Source organism: Giraffa tippelskirchi, chromosome 1, assembly GCF_054371585.1.
Source record: "Giraffa tippelskirchi isolate mGirTip1 chromosome 1, T2T-mGirTip1v1.2.pri, whole genome shotgun sequence".
Classification (NCBI taxonomy): Eukaryota; Metazoa; Chordata; class Mammalia; order Artiodactyla; family Giraffidae; genus Giraffa; species Giraffa tippelskirchi.
In genome coordinates, this window is record NC_137275.1 from 149394930 (window position 1) to 149414242 (window position 19313).

At 40.4% G+C, this 19313-nt stretch overlaps 1 protein-coding gene across 4 annotated transcripts in view; it reads left to right on the forward strand.

Moving 5' to 3' along the window:
- The window catches only part of NFIB (nuclear factor I B), a 465570-nt gene that overhangs the window by 42435 nt on the left and 403822 nt on the right, over positions 1 to 19313 (forward strand). The window lies entirely within an intron of this gene.

Sequence of the window (19313 nt, forward strand, 5' to 3'; positions counted from 1 at the left end):
CTTCCCATCCCAATTCCCCTTTGGTGACCATAAACGTATTTTCTGTGTCTGTGGATCTATTTCTCTTTAACAAATAAGTTGTATTTTTTTTTAGTTTCTACATATAAGTGATAACATGTGATACTTTTCCTGCCTGGCTTACTTCACCTAATATGATATTTTATAGGTCCATCTGTGTTGCTGCAAATGGCATTATTTCATTCTTTTTTATGGCTGAGTAATATTCCATTGTGTGTGTGTGTGTGTGTGTGTGTGTGTGTGTACCACATCTTTATCTATTCCTCTGTCGATGGATATTTACGTTGGTTCCATGTCTTGGCTGTTGTAAATAGTGCTACAGTGAACACTGGAGTGCATGTATCTTTTCAAATTATATTTTCCTCTGGATATATGCCCAGGAGTGGGATTGCAGGATCACAGGGTAGCTCTATTTTCAGTTTTTTAAGGAAATTCCACACTGCTTTACACAGTGGCTGTAACAATGAATACAGCAAGTTGTGACTGTCGAGAATGCCACAGTGCAACTGACAGACAGTAGATAGTGAGAGGCCTCCCCTCATCACCTTGAATCCTTCACAGCAGGCCCCTGACTTTGTCTTGGCCTTGTCTTCCATCATTCTTCCTTTTGCTCCTATCCTATGCCCCAGCAAGGTTATTGCTGTCCTGGCACACTGTGTTCTTCCACACTGCCTGACTCTTGTATGCCTTTGTCCCTCTTCCTGGTTTTGAGACAGGCTTTGATTCCTGGATTGAGAATATCTCCCTCCAGCTCTGTTCCCCATCACCTGAGCTTGCCTCCAGACACCCATCAGGTAACATGGGCACACGGATTGAGACAGTAGCAGTTGCCTGATCATGGATATTTGTTTTTTTAGAAACTATTTGGTTTCTTTTAGCCACAGAAGAATGTGTTCATTAGAAATACCTTTGTTGCTTCTTGAAGAAGGAGAAGGAGTTCTACAGCTCTAAACAGAGAGAAAAATATGTGCAAAATAGAGGTTATCCCAAGGCCATCGTTGCTTTGGTCATGAGAACAGTCCAGATACACTATGGCTTGGGGACCAAGATGCCATAGGACAGAAAAGGCAAATCTAAAGAGTACTTTTGATATGATGGGACGAAGTTCTGTGTTTTAATCTGTAGGTCATTAGAAGTCAAGAAAGTTATATAAATAAATTATATTTGTGATTTTGAAAAAAAAGTTAAAAAAAGAAATATCTTTGCAATCACAGAGAACTAAATAGAAGTCCCATAATCTCTCCACTCAAATACTGCTAACCTTTGAGTCTTGGTCATTTTGCCATATTTCTTAGCATAGTGTTCCCCCATCCTCATATTAATGAATAAGGATAAGTGCAAAGATGGTAAATTTCCATTCCTTTCTTCCTTCTACCACAATCTGCTAAGGAAATTCTCTCTTTTGGTGTGAAGCCTCTCTCTTCTCTTGGCCCTCTGCTTCCCCCATCCACTGTAATATCCAAGGAGATTCAGAGGTTTCTTACTCATTTGTTTGACCTTGTTTTGCTCAGGAAGAGGATCAAGAGAGATGAAGTTACATTTTTGTAGGCAGTTGAAATTCAGCTGCAAAAAAAGATGTTCCTAGGATTTGTGGGTCAGGAAGATCCACTGGAGAAGGGATAGGCTACCCACTCCAGTATTCTTGGGCATCCCTGGTGGCTCAGCTGGTAAAGAATTCTTCTACAATGCGGGAGACCTGGGTTCAATCTCTGGGTTGGGAAGATCCCCTGGAGAAGGGAATGGCTACCCACTCCATTATTCTTGTCTGGAGAATTCTATGGACTGTATAGTCCATGGGGTCACTAAGAGTCAGACATGACTGAGCTACTTTCACTTTTCACTTTCAAAGACAAGTCTAAATGTTAGAGATATTGAGAATTACAAGAATTAGAAAGGGGTACATTTATTTTTTTTCTTTTTTTTAAAAATTAATTTATTTTAATTGGAGGCTAATTTCTTTACAATATTATAGTGGTTTTTGCCATACATTGACATGAATCAGCCATGGGTGTACATGTGTTCCCCATCCTGAACCCCTCTCCCACCTCTCTCCTCATCCCATCCCTCAGGGTCATCCCAGTGCACCAGCCCTGAGCACCCTGTCTCATGCATCGAACCTGGACTGGTGATCTGTTTCACATATGATAATATATATGTTTCAATAAGGGGTACTTTTAAAAGTATCATTTTAGGTTATAATTTGGTGAGGTTATTATCTCACTTTGCTTAGTCAGCTATGTGGCAGTGTTAAATAATCCCCAAATCTCAGTGGCTTATAGTAACCTTATTTTTCATTTACACTACATGTCAGTGGTGGGCCACTTCTGATCAGCTGTACATACCTTTTATTGCTGGACTCATGCTAAAGTTCCAGTTCTATATGCTCCTCCCATGACACACAGAAGGAAAATAAAAATGATAGAATCACCTGATGACTCTTAAACCTTCTGCTCACAAGTGGCATTTCTCACTTATGCTCACATTTCAGTGATAACGTAAATGACATGGCTCAGCCTGACATCAACAGGTATGGAGATGTAAGATTCCCACAGAGAGGGAAAGCCATATGTTTGCAAATATAGTCTGCCATGCTATTATAAGTTGAATCTTTTAGGAAACAGTCTTCAGTGGATATTGGCTTTCAGGAATTTTCCTGGGGATGCTCTTGGGAGAGCACCTATGGGAGAGTAAGGGAAACAGGATTGGGCAGAGGGAAAAGATGAACTATGATGTCCATCAAAGTTTCAACGAAGACCTCAGCCAATCCCCAGGGGAACTCTTGAACTGGAATGGCTCTTCTGAATTGTCCCAATTCGAGGCACAGAGTTTGAATGTCCATGCAGCCGCACAGGCCAGCCATTGGAAAGAGGCTGTCTCTGAGAATGGGGGCACACCTTGGGTGGGTGGGGCAGCTCCCTCTCACCAAGGACAACATTCCTGGAAGCTGGAGAAATGAGTGTCTCCTGCCAGGATGTGGCCATCTTTGTGGCACACACAGCATTTTTGCACAAACTCTTTATCACTCTTTCTGAAACACCTGTAAGCTCTTCATTTGTTTTTAATTATTTTGGGCTTCTGAATAGTGTTTCACTGATGTAACACCACTCATAGTTTACCAAGGGACAGTGATCATCTTATATAAATGTTGTGAATCACAGGGCATATGAAATAGATAGCCTGCTTTTCTTTGTGTCCTTTAAAATATTCATAAACATTGTTTACACTGTGATTGAAGGAGACAAAAAATAATCAAATTGGAAAGCTGAACAAATTTGTTAATCCAGTCTAAAGGTACTTGCTTGGCGGAGGATTTAATGATGAGCTCAGGAAACCATGGTACTGCTGCTGAGTTAGCCGTGGGAGGTGTGTGGGGTGCAGAAGGAAGGAAGGAAGCATTCTGGTTTCCTTTTTAATCATGCATCTGATGGGTTCCAGCAAGGGTTTTTAGTTCTTTGATTTTCTATTTTCCAGTTAGAATCACCTAGTTGTCATCCTTCTGAGAGTTTGCTAAGGAGCTAGGGGAGGGGGACTGCCAGGCATCAGATACTGAGACTGCTTAAGTCAGCAGGGTCCTGTCTTCTGTGATCTGAGAGTTACCAGTTTATTTCCCCAAAGATCTTAAATTTAAACAGCCTATTTCTTTCGATTAGATCTGAAAGGTGGTTTTCTCTGCCAGAAATTTACTTTCTTTAAATATTCTAATTGCAAAAAAGGTAACTATAATGCAAACAGATCATTTTGAGTTTTCTGCCCTTTTACCAATTTTGGCTGAAGCTCAGCGAGGCAAATGTTACCTTAACAATTTTGATTTTAAAATTTCTGCCCTGTGTAAGGGAAAGAAAGGTGCTGAAAAGGCAGTTTTTGGTGTGTGCTCAAAGCTTGTCTGAATCCAGGGCACATTTTCAATCTAATGGAATATATCTTTCAGCCTCCTAAAGCCAGTTTGTCTGATTCAGACAAAACTTTCCCTGGTATCTAAGCATATGAAACCTCGCTTCTTAGAGAGGGGTAAAAAGAAAGCCAGGAAAAAAATGCATTTGGAAAAACTAACACAAATAGAGATGCATTTAAGTGTTAGATCAGAGATAAAGCATCATGAATCCCCTGCGTAAATCAGTTTTGAAAATTAACTTCATGATTTTCATGATAGAAGAATAATAGGAGTTCAACATCTAGAAGACATGTAAACTATTTTAAAAAGGATAAGTAAATAAAAGTTGTATATTATTTCATGACCTAGACATGCCCCATTGCTTACAGAGAAAGTAAGTATTAATGTGTTGGTCTGCTCTGCCCATGCCTCTGTGTGTGTGTGTGTGTGTGTGTGTGTGTGTGTGTGTATGTATACCTATATGCATACATATTCCATACCTGCTAGAGTTGTGCAAAGAAGGACTCACCTGGGAGAGCCTGATGTCTAAACAAATATCCTTTCATTAGGGTCAATAAAGTAGATAGATGGAAGCAGGAGAAACGATGCCTCTTCCCTCCACTTCATTGAAACTTCCCTCCTCACATTTTTCAGCCACTTCATTTACCTTTGCACTTCATCTCTGAGCACTTTTTCCTCCTTACTCTCAGCTTTTGTGCCAGGTCGCCACTCTCCCCTTTTGGAACAGTCTCTAGCCTTGACTTTCTTGGCAACAAACCCTCCTGGGCTTTCTCCTCCCTCTGGGCCACTCAGCGCTGATGGCATTGACTGTTCTCCACTATTTGTGAAAGTTGCTGCTCTTGAAAGTTCTGTCCTAGGATCTCCTCCCTGCTCGCTGTTCATGCATATTGGACATTTGCTTTTCCTAAGGAGCTGTGTGGGCTTCCCCGGTGGCACTAGTGGTAAAGAATCTGCCTGCCAGTGCAGGAGATGCAGAAGAAACTGGATCTATCCCTGGGTCAGGAAGATTCGCTGGAATAGGAAATGGCAACTCGCTCCAGTTTTCTTGCCTGGAAAATTCCATGGACAGAGAAACTTGGTGGGCAGCCATGGGGTCGCAAAGAGTCGGACAAGACTGAGTGACTGAGCATACACACATATACTCAGCTCTGGAACACATTCCCTCCATCTACATGCTTCACCTGGGTTACTGTGATTTATCTTGACAATTTCAGTTGAGACATTACCGTGTTTGGAAAGTCTTCAGTAACTCCTCAAGTTAGTGTGTTTCTTCTGTGCCCCTAACTCTGTTTCCTTCCCCTTGCTCCAGTACTTACAACTCTGTTTTGTAATTACATATTTATTTGTCAGTGCATCCATGTGCGCATGCTAAGTCACTTCAGTCGTGTCCCACTCTTTGCGACCCCATGGACTGTAGCTTGCCAGGCTCCTCTGTCCATGGGATTTCCCAGGCAATAATGCTGGAGTGGGTTGCCATTCCCTTCTCCAGGGGATCTTCCCAACCCAGGGGTCAAACCTGGGTCTCTTTGTGTATCCTGCATTGGCAGGCGAAGTCCCTTATTTGTCAGTATGTCTTACTAAATTGTAAGGCCAGAGATCACATTTATTAGTCACTGCTGCATCTCTAGCTCCTGGCAGTGTCTGAAACTTAGAAGTCTCACAGTATTATTTAAAAAAGAGCCACTAACACAACTATTAGCATTAACCCCATCCTTTGTGGTATACTGTGCAGTTTAGTCAGTGCAGTCGGGTACAAGATCCTCTGTCAGCTGAATTCTTCCATCATACATGTCTCAGTCCATTTGGGCTGCTGTAATAAAATATCAAGGCTATGGTTTTTCCAGTGGTCCTGTATGGATGTGAGAGTTGGACTATAAAGAAAGCTGAGCACCGAAAAATTGATGCTTTTGAACTGTGGTGTTGAAGAAGACTCTTGAGAGTCCCTTGGACTCCAAGGAGATCCAACCAATCCATCCTAAAGGAGATCAGTCCTGGGTGTTCATTGGAAGGACTGATGTTGAAGCTGAAACTCCAATACTTTGGCCACCTGATGCAAAGAGCTGACTCATTGGAAAAGACCCTGATGCTGGGAAAGGTTGAGGGCAGGAGGAGAAGGGGATGACAGAGGATGAGATGACTGGATGGCATCACCAACTCGATGGACATGGGTTTGGGTGGACTCTGGGAGTTGGTGATGGACAGGGAGGCCTGGAGTGCTGGGGTTCATGGTGTCGCAAAGAGTCGGACACGACTGAGCGACTGAACTGAATAAAATATCACAGACTAGGTGGTTTAAGTGACAGAAATGAAATTTCTCACAGTTCTGGAGGCTGGAAGTCTGAGATCAGGATTTCAGCATGGTTGGTTATTGGTAAGGCCTTCTTCCTGGTTATATCCTCAAGTAGCCTAAGTTGGTGCATACAGACAGAGTGACAGAGAGACTCACAAAGAAATAGAAACAAAGAGAGAGAGAGTGATCATCCATCATCCATGTTGGGTCTCTTCTTTGCTTAAGGGCATTGGTCCATCAAGAAGACCTCACCCTCATCATCTCATCTAACCTTAGTTACCTCCCTAAGGCACCACCTCCAAACTTAATCACATTGGGGTTAAGTGTTTCAACATGGAAATTTGAAGGGAACACCAACATTCAATCCATAGCAATATAGTGGACATGACTAAAAATTTGAATCTCCTGCAAGGACAGAATAAGGTAAATTTGCCTTAACTGCAACTTGAGGGCTTAGATCAAATAAAAGTACTAAATAGAGAGGGACTTTCAATGCAAGAAGCAATCACCAAATGAACTTGTAGTATCCCCTCCTTAGAGGTCTTCAAATGTTGGACAAGTCTTTCTGAGACCTCCATGCAGATACAGGCTCAGAAAGTGTCCCTCCACTTTGAATAGAGTTCAGCATATGGCAGGTGGTCAATGGTTATCTGTTAAATCGATGAATGAAGTTCAATATATTATTGCCCTGAGGCTGAAGATTGGAGGTAAAGGGAAGTAAAACTAGATGGTCACTCAAGATGTAGGTAAAGTTGATTTACGGTTATTTGAATCCATACCTATGTTTGCATTCTTGTGCTTGTTTATTCATTTCTTTGATGAATTAGTAAATTCTTAGCTTTATTTCTCCCAGAAGGCCTGAGGTTGCTTATAGAACCCACACAATTTTGTAGCTGAATAATAAAGAAATAGATAAGAAAACTGGAAGGAAAAGTTTGCACACAAGGTTGCATGGTCCAAGGATCTGCATCATTTTGCCATGAACTTTCTAAAAGCCAAAACAAGTAGCTGAGTCAAGTCAGTTGTAAGCTTTGTAGCATCCGTAAGATAAAAATAAACCAGTTGCTAAGGAGTTAGAATGTAAATTCCATTACACTGGGCAGTGCATTTTGTCTCTTTTGTTCACTTATTGTAGTTTTCATACCCAGAACAGTGCCCAATAAAAACTAGAGCACAAGATACAGTTCTTGAATGAATTAATCAGAAACATATTTTCCTAGTCTAGACACTGAAGAATCTCCCAAAAAAGGGGAAATCATGTAATAAACTAGACATCCCCTTGATAAATGAATATTTAATTCCCTAGAGCTGTTTTCTTTTCACACTTCAGTGTGATCTAAGGCATGAAATGTAATGCAACAAAGTAAATTTGATACTATCAGTTCTATAAATTCCATCATGAAGCTTTTAGATCTGTCTTGAGCTAAGGTGAAAATGTAGGCTATTTTCAGGTAATGTCCCATGAAAGTTATGGGACAGTCTCTTGTAATGTTTGATAAGAAAGAGGGCAGCAGAGAGTCTGAAATAATGTTCTTCAGCAAGAAACTGATGTGCACATGCTCACTGTTGCTGATAAAAGAGAGTCACGTGCTTGGCCAGTCAACTGTCTGTAAGGACAGGCAGTGTCCCTCTTAGATATTCTTCTTGCTAACATTGTTCAGGTAAATTCCCTGTAGCAGGTACTCTGCTAAGAGTGTCCCTGAATCCACCCAACAACCTTATGAGGTAGGTCCTGTCACTAAATCCCCATTTATAGGGGACAAACCAAGGCTTGGAGAAGTTGAGAAAAATTACAGAATAAGTAGTGGTGGTATCAGAGGCAAGATTTGACCAAGAGATAATCTGACCTCTTGACCACTATTGATGCCCATGTGAAAATTAAGGAAGCTTCTGGAGTGTGCCAGGTTGGATACCCTTCCTTTTATTCCCAACTAACTATCTAAACACACTTGGCCAGTACTTTCTATGAGCAGATTTGGTTTTCCTTAGAACCCTATTCGGAACATTAATGTATTCTATATACCCTGTAGCAATGAAATTAGTCATGTGATAACAATAGGAACAATAACAAAAATAATATCGTCTTAAAACTCTCCCAAATGTATTTTGTTGTTGAATTTTTAAATCAGTTTATAGTCAAAGAAAAAGCAACTGAAGAGCATTTTAGAAACATACAATTTTGTTTCTTTTCAAACAGACTCAACAGAAGTTAAATATGACAGTCCATAGCCCAGTTCCAAAAGGGCCATTTCCTGTGTCTTTTCCTTGAGTAAATAATGCACAAGATGGTCACTGCCTGATTGCAGTATCACAATGTGTTTTATTTTTATTTGAATTTTCATTTATTGATTTTATCTCCCTTGCACATGAATAATGCATCCTTTTTCAAAAAGCAACCAAATTCACATTATTTGGCACACTAAGTAAAAAGTCCTTTCTTTTTGAGCAGTAACAAATACAAATTATGTAGTCAATGTGTTTTTAAATTGGTTAAATATGTATTTACATGCTAAACTGAGGCATTATTGGAGTCGTTTGTACAGCAAGTGGAGTTTAAATTGTCCAAATATCTGTTCATCAAAATAAAATAACTTTAAAAGAGGCTGTTGTGGTTCATTTGGGGGAAATAGCATATTTAAATATGGATATAAACAGCATTCCCAGTAATAACTAGGAGGTGGCCATAACAGTTGAGGTAAACAACACAGACCCTTAAAGGCTTTGCACAGATTGACAGGCTTGAGTAATGCATTGTAGCACTCTTCCCAAGCGTTCCTTGTTTTGTGTTCTTCCATACAATCAAAAAACAACTCATATAATGCCCAAACTGTCCGCTCCCAACTCACCTTCCCAAGAACAGTGAATCGCTTGTGGGCAGGTTCCTGCATATGTGAGTTAATGAATGAAGCTGACACTACCCCAGAGGCAGGGCACCGGGCTGAGGGACAGAGGGGTGAGCATCAACCCCCCTGCCCCACTTCCTTCAGATTGGGGCAAAGGTATGGTGACTTCCTGCTTCCTATGCCCTTGGCCATGGCACTGTGTTTGGTGGGGATTTGTTTGAAATGAAGAAACAGGTGCTATTTCTAATACAGGTAAAGAAATTCAGCAAAAATGAGATATATGAACTAAGAAGAATTTATTCAGTTCAGTGACCAAAAAAAAATCTTATTTGTGGGAGAAACGAATCATCTCCTAAAGCATGGTGTTTCAGGAAATCTGGTGGTCATTTCTTTTAGGGTTGTCCCAGTATTCTAACTCTCAGTGAAAAGATAGAGGTTAGAAAATGGAGGTGGGCTCACTGGGGATGGAGAACTGTGAGGGGGTTCAGAAGTAATTAACCAGACTGTTACCTGGATAAGAACTAAAGGTACACATGGCGTCCCTGCAGGGAAATGGGGTGAAGAGGAAGAACAAGTGAGGCAGGGGAAGGAACCCTGCCCAGCAGTATTGGTGAGTCTCTTTGGGAGACATCACGGCCTTATAGGTCTCAGCTTCTTGGCTGCCCAAGCCTAACATTCTATGTGTTGCCATGTTTAACTTTTCAAGTCAAGAGAGACCTCCTGACTGCTGCCATCTATCTGAAGAAATGGCTGTAAGTGGAAGGGGGGAGACCACTCAGTTTACAGATAGTGAGCCAGACTTTAGGATCTTAAGGAGATAAGTCCATGGAGGAAAAGTAATGAATGGATGAAAGAAATACAAAACCAACAGGAGGAATAAAGAGAAAGGTCAAAAACTTCTTTTCTTTTCTTTTTTATTGATACATAAGTATATTTACAATGTTATGTTAGTTTCAAGTGTACAGCAAAATGATTCCGTTATAAATGTGTATACATACATATATTCTTTTTCAGATTCTTTTCCACTATAGGTTATTATAAAATACTGAATATAGTTCCCTGTGAAAGCTGATTTTCTTAATGACTATTCAGTGTATATGAGTCACTCTTGTCTAGTGTAGACTTTTTCCTAAAGGAGACTCTGAGACAAAGATTCTAATGCAAGCAGACTTTTTGTGAGATAATCCCAGGAAACAGCAGGAGAGGAATGGGGAAGTGAGAGTGAAAAGAGAAGGATGCCAATAGAAGTGCTGTATCACAACAGTTGCCCAGAGCTTGAGAACCCTGGACGACAGTGTAGAGCATGCCTGAGTTATCCCAACCGTGGGGTTAGATGCTGAGATGATTTTTGGTGAATATCAACCTAGTCTTTGGCTATTTGTCCATCAAACTAGTTACCCATCAGCTCAGTCACTGGATGAGGGAAGTCATTGTATTAGCTCTTTAATATTCCCTGCTTGCCTTGAACTCGGGTCTATCATACTCTCCACTGAGACAAAAATCCTCAGGGATTTTACCACTTTACAGCGTTCACAGTGAGCATCCATGGAGACATGGGTAAGGCACTGACAGTGTCTGCTACCAACTTTTCTTTTTTTAAAAATTTATTTATTTTTACTTGAAGGGTAATTGCTTTATAGTTTTGTGTTGGTTTCTACCAAACATTGATATGAATCAGCCACAGGTTTACCCATGTCCCCTCCCACTTGGACATCCTTCCCTCCCTCCTCCCTCCCCACACCACCCCTCTAGGTTGTTATCAAGCCCTGGTTTGTGTTCCCTGAGTCACACAGCAAGTTCCCATTGGCTATCTATTTTACATACGGTAGTGTATATTTCCGGAGAAGGCAATGGCACCCCACTCCAGTACTCTTGCCTGGGAAACCCCATGGACGGAGGAGCCTGGTAGGCTGCAGCCCATGGGGTCGCGAAGAGTCGGACACGACTGAGCGACTTCACTTTCACTTTTCACTTTCACGCACTGGAGGAGGAAATGGCAGCCCACTCCAGTATTCTTGCCTGGAGAATCCCAGGGACGGAGGAGCCTGGTGGGCTGCCGTCTATGGGGTCGCACAGAGTCGGACACGACTGAAGCGACTTAGCAGCAGCAGCAGCAGTGTATATTTCCATGTTACTCTCTTCATAGCTCCCACCCTCTCCTTTTCCCCTGACAGCCATGTCCATAAGTCTGTTCTCAATGTCTGTGTCTCCTTTGCTGCTCTGCAAATAGGCTCATCAAAAACTTGGATCTGAGGTCTCTTAACTCCTCTTGCTATAAAATGATCTCCAGTAGGAATGGTGTGAAAGGCAGAAAGACTGTACTCGGGGAAGAGGGTATGGTTAAGGGCACCAAGACATCTACAAAACAGATGTATTTCCATCTCAGCAGGAGGCAGCCATGTTTCTCTAAGTGTTGATTAAACTCTTCCCCCATGGTGGTTCCCTTGTTTGACTCATTCATGTTGTTCTCATTTACCTCCTTTTGCTTTTGGGAATTTGCCAGCATGGAACTTGTTTCAACGTCTACATTGATTAGACACAAGCTTATGCTAAGCTGGAAGCCAGTAAGTTTGTCTGGGGAACTTGTGGGGCTCATTAACCCAAAACAGGGTTTGGGATTTAAAATGCAAATAGACCCAGAAAGGTTACAATGAATGTATAAACACCAGACACAGAATAGACTATCCTTCCCAGGCAGGGATACTTCACTTAACTTTTGAGGGCTGACATCAAAGAGAGCCCTCAGATTCCTCCAGGTAGAGTCTCTTGAAAGGAGACGGAAAAATTGGATCTGATATCATTGGTGATTCTTTCTGTGAGCTTCTGATGAGGTCTAGAAATAACATGGTGCAATTGAGAGGGCTCAGGTTTAGGAGTTGAGAAGAATTAGATTCAAATCCTGGGCAGGGTAATGAATTACCTTGTGATGCTGGGCAAGGTATTGAAAATCTCTCTCATTTTTCTAACAAAATATGGATAATAATTTCTATACCTCAGGCTACTGGGAAGATGAAATTAAGACACTATATCTAAAGAACCAAAGAGGGCTTGACATATAAACTACACATCAAAGAAATGATTTTCCTTCACCTTTTGTTGTCTTTCCATTTTAGAAAGTGTCCTTTTTTCTTCTTTTCCATTCTTCTTTCCTTCCTTCATTCCCTCCCTCCCACTCTTTCTTTCTTTCTCTTTTTCCCACAATCAGTGGTTTCTATATTCTCAGGATTGTGAAACTACCATGAGCACTACCTAAGTCCAGAATCTTTTTTTTTGACTTATTGACCATGAGTTTTCTTTGTTTGCTTTGCCATAGTGTTTATAAAGAGTGATAGGAGAACCTCATTTACTAACAAAACTTCATATTTGAGATCCAATTTATGCTAAACACTGTATTCATATCTATGATTTCATGTGGTCTTTAGCTGGAAGGTACATGAAGCATCACAGAGCCCATTTTACAGTTGAAGAAAGTGAGACACTTAAAGGTGACCTAAGGACAAAGCATCACCGAGGGACAACATCTGAGACAGATATCAGATCTCCTGTTTCTATTCCAAAATAGTACTCAGTGGTAATGCTTTACCCAAGAAACTTTACCAGGAGTAATGTTGTCCCATGAGTGAACTGTCCCATGAGTGAAGTAGCTTACAGCTCCCAGGGGTAAGTCTCAGCAGGATGTGTAGCCTGTCAGAAGGAATGTGGCCAAAAGCTCAGCATACTGATGCCTATAGATTTACCGTCACTTCCATGGCTCTTTCTCACTTGTGGCTTCATTTCTGAAATCTGCTAGAATGGGTTTCCTTACCATGAGGGCATTTTCCATAAAAAGGAGGGGAAAAGGAGTTTCACTGCTACTTCCTGAAGCACTGGCCCACAAGTCTTGAGCTTCTTATAATCATGCTATGGGGTGCTTGTTTGCACCTTTCTTCCAAAATTTAGTGTCAGTGTCTCCAAGATTAGCAACCTACTCAAACTAAACCACACCTAGGTTTTCTTTTCATTTGTTAGACAAGGATATTTTGGATCCCTATTCAGTTTTATTTCTTACAATTTTTTTCACCTATTATATAGATTGACAGAGGGTCCAAGGTGTCAGTGTTCAGGAATCACTTCCTGGCCTAAAAACTAACCATTTAGCATATTCAAGGATGATGTAATATGCCAGCAACTGTTTCAAATTATTATAAGAGACTTTTAAAACACCCCTTATCTACATGCACCCTGTTGGTAGGAATAAATACACATGCTACTTTCTGAACAGTTTGAGAGAGTCTATCAAAATTTTAAACATGCTCATCTCTTAACCTATAATTCCATTTCTAGGGCTTTTCTAGGACTCTTCTACAGCAATCCACTCACACAATTGTGAAAGTCTCACATGCAAGAATGTTCATTGCCTCATTAAAATAGTAAAAAGTTGAAGGGAAACCTAAATATGTATTAATAGAGTTCAGTCGCTCAGTCATGTCCGACTCCTTGCGACCCCATGGATTCCCTGTCCATCACCAACTCCCAGAGCCTACTCAAGCTCATGTCCATCGAGTCAGTGATGCCATCCAACCATCTCATCCTCTGTCATCCCCTTCTCCTTCTGCCTTCAATCTTTCCCAGCATTAGGGTCTTTTCCAATGAGTCAATTCTTCGCATCAGATGGCCAAAGTATTGGAGCTTCAGCTTCAGCATCAGTCCTTTCAATGAATATTCAGGACTAATTTCCTTTAGGATTGATGGGTTTGATCTCCTTGCAGTCCAAGGAACTTTCAAGAGTCTTCTCTAACACCACAGTTCAAAAGCATCAATTCTTTGGAGTTTAGCTTTCTTTATAGTCCAACTCTCACATCCATACATGATTACTGGAAAAACCATAGCCTTGACTAGATGGACCTTTGTTGACAAAGTAATGTCTCTGCTTTTTAATATGCTGTCTAGGTTGTTCATAGCTTTTCTTCCAAGGAGCAAGTGTCTTTTAATTTCATGGCTGCAGTCACCATCTGCAGTGATTTTGGAGCCCCCAAAATAAAGTCTGTCACTGTTTCCATTGTTTCCCCATCTATTTGCCATGAAGTGATGGGACCAGATGCCATGATCTTAGTTTTATGAATGTATTGATAGAGGGGATTCCTAAATATAATATACTATGAAATACTACTCATGTTGTTCTTGTTCAGTTGCTAAGTTGTGCCTGACTCTTTGCAACTCCATGGACTGCAGTGCATTAGGTTTCCCTGTCCTTCACTATATCCCAGAGTTTGCTCAGACTCATGCCCATTGAGTTGATAATGCCATCCAGCATCTCATTCTCTGCTGACTCCTTCTCCTCTTGCCTCAGTCTTTCCCAGCATCAGGGTCTTTTCCAAAGAGTTGATTCTTCGCATCAGGTGGTCAAAGTTGGAGCTTCAGCTTCAGCATCAGTCCTTCCAATGAATATTTAGGGTTGATTTTTTTAGGATTGACTGATTTGATCTCCTTGCTGTCCAGGGGACTCTCAAGAGTCTTCTCCAGCATCACAGTTCAAAAGCATCAATTCCTCAGTGCTCAGCCTTCTTTATGGTCCAATTCTTACATCCGTACATGACTACTGGAAAGACCATAGCTTTAACTGGATGGACCTTTGTTGCGTACTACACACAAATTGACTTAAATGACATGATATGCTATCCATACTTTTTATTCTCTCTCACGCTGATGAGAGAAGAATTTATGTCACATAATTCCACCTTGTAAAACATAACAATGCCAAAATGCTATCGAGTTATATGAGTTACTTGTATATTTTGAATATTGGTCCCTTATCAGATATATGACTTGCAAATATTTTCTCCCATTCAGTAGGTTACATTTTCATTCTCTTTCCTTTGCTGTGCAGTAGCTTTTTAGTTTGAAGCAGTCACAATTGTTTGTTTTTGCTTTTGTTGCTTCTGCTTTTGGTGTCAAATTTAAAAAATTATCAGCAAGACCTATGTCAAGGAGCTTATTGTCTATATATTCTTCTAAGAGTCTTATGGTTTCAGATCTTATGTTCAACTCTTTAATCTATTTTGAGTTGGTGTGTGGTATAAGACAGTGGTCCAGTTTCATTCTTTTGCATAAATTAATTGACCATATATATGTGTGGATTTATTTGTGATCTCTCTATTCTGTTCCATTGATCTGTCTGTTTTTATGTCAATACCATAGTATTTTAATTACTATAGGTTTGTAATGTAGTTTGAAATCAATGATCAATGCCTTTAGCTTTGTACTTCTTCCTCAGGACGACTTTGACTATGCATGGTCTTTTGTGATTCCATATAAATTTTTGTTTATACGAAATGTTTGCTGTATTTCTTTGAAAAATGCCATTGGAATTTTGATAGAATTGCATTGAATCTGTATATTGCTTTGGGTAGAATAAACATTTTAACAAAATTAATTTTTCCAATCCATGAATGTGGAATGTCTTTCCAATTGTTAATGTCTTTGTTAATTTCTTTCATTAATGTCTTATAGTTTGCAGTATACAAGTCTTTCACCTCCTTGGTTAAATGTATTTATTGTTACTCTTACCAACTAAATTTGGGGATGTTTTCCCAATAGATTTTCCTGGGTGAAAACCACTTATAAAAATTCCAGAAAATTACCTTATCCTTGTCATTTATTAATCAATTAGAAAATACACAATCTTTTTCCTTTCACACTCTTTATATTTGGTTTAGAAAGTAGGGTCAGTAGTCTCATATTAGGCATAGAATTGATTTTATTTTGTTTGAAATTTGCATTTAGCTTCCTATTGACTCATGTCTCTGACTCCTAATTGTACTGAAAAGTCAAGAAAAGTGTTTTCTGAGTTTTGATTTATGATGCCAGTTTTCATTGCTGATGGTCCTTATGATTGAAGAAACGGGGCGTGCTACTTCTATTATCTATGCATGGAGATGGAGGAGCTGTGAAATTTGACCCTTCTGCTGAAGTAGAATGGGAGAAGGTCTTTGAAAGTCTCAGATTCACACTCCTTTGAGGCAACTTGGTAGTTTGGTTAGTAGATGTTTGAAACATATGCTCTTGTGAGGGGCTTGGAGGAGACAAGAAGATGAGACATGTCATTTGGGTGGAAGGGTGAAGAGAAGGGAAAGCTTATGTGGGTGGGGAATTGGGGCTCCCAGTGTGCAGTCTCAGATCTCTGGGCAGAGAGCAATGGAGGAGAGGAAGCAGCGGGCAGCCGATGCTCATTGGCCTTTTCTCTGTTTCCTCATGCAGTCTCTCACACTTGACTGCTGTGGGTTTTCAGTTCCTGGACTGAACCATTAGGATGGAAGGTTTTCTCCTCACTTCTTGAAGCTGAGAATATAGATTCTACAGCTTCTTCGGTTTGTTACTTTAAGAGTCAAAAGCTGTGATCTATGTTTTGAATGTGTGTCTTCTGAGGAATCTGAGAAGCAAGGCTTGGGAGCCCTACTGCCTAGGTTCAATTCCCAGCTCTAACACTTCCTGCTGTGTGACCTTGGGCAATTCGCTTCAGGATTCTGTTATTAATGGTACTTCCCTCTTGAAATTTTATGAAGAGTGCATTAGTTAATGGGCATATATTAAATGTTCAATAAATGTTAGAAGAGAAAAATCCTCCTTGAAAGCAGAGCATGGTTACTTAATGTGGACCTTATAATCCTGTGGTGGGAAGTTGATGTCAGTGTTGTATAGTCTCACTTCCTCTTTATACCATCTCAAGTAGTCTCCTAAAGACTCAGCTTAGTGACCCCCGTGTGGAGTGCCAGTACCAGGCTTATAAGTTATAAGATGACAGTGAGAAACAAGAAGAACAGCTATTGCAGAAAAGTTATTCATTGCACATTGGAAATCTTTCCTTTACATACATGAAAAACAAATCTATGAATTTTTAAAATCTTTTTATTTTACATTGGAGTATAGCTGATTAACAATCCTGTGATAGTTTCAGGTGGACAGTAAAGGGACTCAGCCATACACATACATGTATCCATTCTCTCCCAAACTCCCCTCCCATCCAGGCTGCCACATAGCATTGGGCAGTGTTCCCTCTGCTATACAGTAGGACCTTACTGGTTACCCATTTAAAATATAGCAGTGTGTACATGTCAGTCCCAAACTCTCTATCTCTTCCCCCTCATTCTTACGCTTTGGCAACTAGAAGTTCATTCTCCAAGTCTGTGAGTCTGTTTCTGTTTTGTAAATAAGTTCATTGATATCATTTCTTTTTGATTCTGCATAAAAGTTATACGATATTTCTCCTTCTCTGACTTACTTCACTCAGCATGACAATTTCTAGGTCCATCTGAAAATCGATGAATTTTTCACTGAGAGTAGTGACATAAGAAAAATCATTATGGTCTTAGATAAAGTGAAAAAGCATGTGAATTATTTTTTGTGGAATACTATTCAAGATCAGGTGTGGCAAATGCCATGTGGTACAAACGTGGAACTCAATGACTGCTGCGGGGATTGGAAGATGGGCAATATGTCCTGGGCAAAATGGGAGCCAGGTATGGGGGCAATATTGCAGAACTATGATGCTGAGAAAGGAAGTTATGAAAACCCAACACAGAAATGACTGCCAAAAAGCCCACAGGTAAAAATGTGACTCCTTTTGGCCTGATGTGTTTGCTAATGAACAGTACCGAAATCTGCAAACAGCCATTTTTAAATTTTTATTTGGAGTATAACTGCTTTACAATGTTGTGATAGTTCATGATATACAACAATGTGAATCAACTGTAAGTATATATATATATACCCTCCCTCTTGAGACTCTCTCCCCCACCCCCTACCCTACCCTTCTTGGATTGATTCCTCTACTGAACTGTAACACATCAAGGTTTTCTTCTCTACAACTTACTAAATGATAGAATCCAAAAGCATGCCTTTAATTCTAGCCTTAAAATCTTGGCCATGTGTCAGATGAGCATTGACTTTCTACTACCGTTAGGTCCAAAATTATATCCCTTAGTGACAGATGATGTGTGTAATATTTATTACAAAACTGGATTTTCCCAGGGATCCCAACTGAGACAGAGCCTTATCGTTCAGTATTTCCCCAGTAGTGTTGAGCAGGGATTCTTTAACGCTTGAGGCCTCTGAGAGCTGAGAAATGTTTATTTCACCACTTCCAGACCATGAAAATCCCCTGCTCTCGAGTGGTGTGTAGGGTAAGGGAAAGATCTACACCATGAGGTGCTGAATATTGGGTTCTCTTTTTAAAGCCTTAATGTTAAGAAACTTACGGTTCCTGAAAGCTAGAAAGAAAACCTGGAATAGTTTGAGAAGCATTGCTCTAGAATTATCTGGGGGAAAAACTAGTTTTGGTTTAGTTGGTTGTTTTAAATTAAATCTGTTGTTGTTGTAGTTCAGTCCCTAAATTGTGTCCGACTTTTTGCAATGCCATGGACTGCAGCACACCTGGCTGCCCTGTCCTTCACCATCTCCCAGAGCTTGCTCAAACTCATGTCCACTGAATTAGTGATGCCATCCAAGCATCTAATCCTCTGCCACCCCTCAGTCTTTCCTCCTGCCCTCAATCTTTCCTAGCATCAGGGTCTTTTCCAGAGTCGGCTGTTTGCATCAGGCAGCCAAGATATTGGAGCTTCAGTTTCAGTATCAGTCCTTCAGTATCCAATGAACATTCAGGGTTGATATCCTTTAGTGTTAAATCTATTAGGGACCATGAATTGTAATGAAAATGAACTCTTAGACAATGGAATTTTAAGTCATACAAATATGAGCTCCAAATTTTAATTATTGAGTTCCGCTTACATAAAGTCACTTTGTAAAATGACCATGACATTTCTAAACCCTTTCTACTCTCAATTTCTGTACTTACCCCCAGTGAGCCTGGGATAGAAAGCTTGCAGATGGACATTAGTCTATGGACTCCCACGTTGAGTAGCACCAGACTAGAGAGTACTGAGAATAAAAAATGTCATCCATGCTTTGGACCCAGTTTGAGACTGTTCAGAACACACAACAGCATGTGCATACTTAGTGCTCACTTACATGAACATATCGTCAAACAGACACCTTGTTGGAAAGTAGTCTATCATGAAGGACACAAAAACTACTTCAAGATTTCAGTCAATTCAATGATCCATAAGTAATCCATTGATCGAGGCAAATTGTTGACGATCCATCATCACTTTTTCAGTGTGAAAATTCCTGTTTCAGGAGCTGTGAGGACAGTCTGTAGAGCAAGGGAACTTAATGAGGGGGAAAAATGTAACTTTTGGGTCTGGGATGAGGGCAGAGAATAGGTTTGCAGATAACA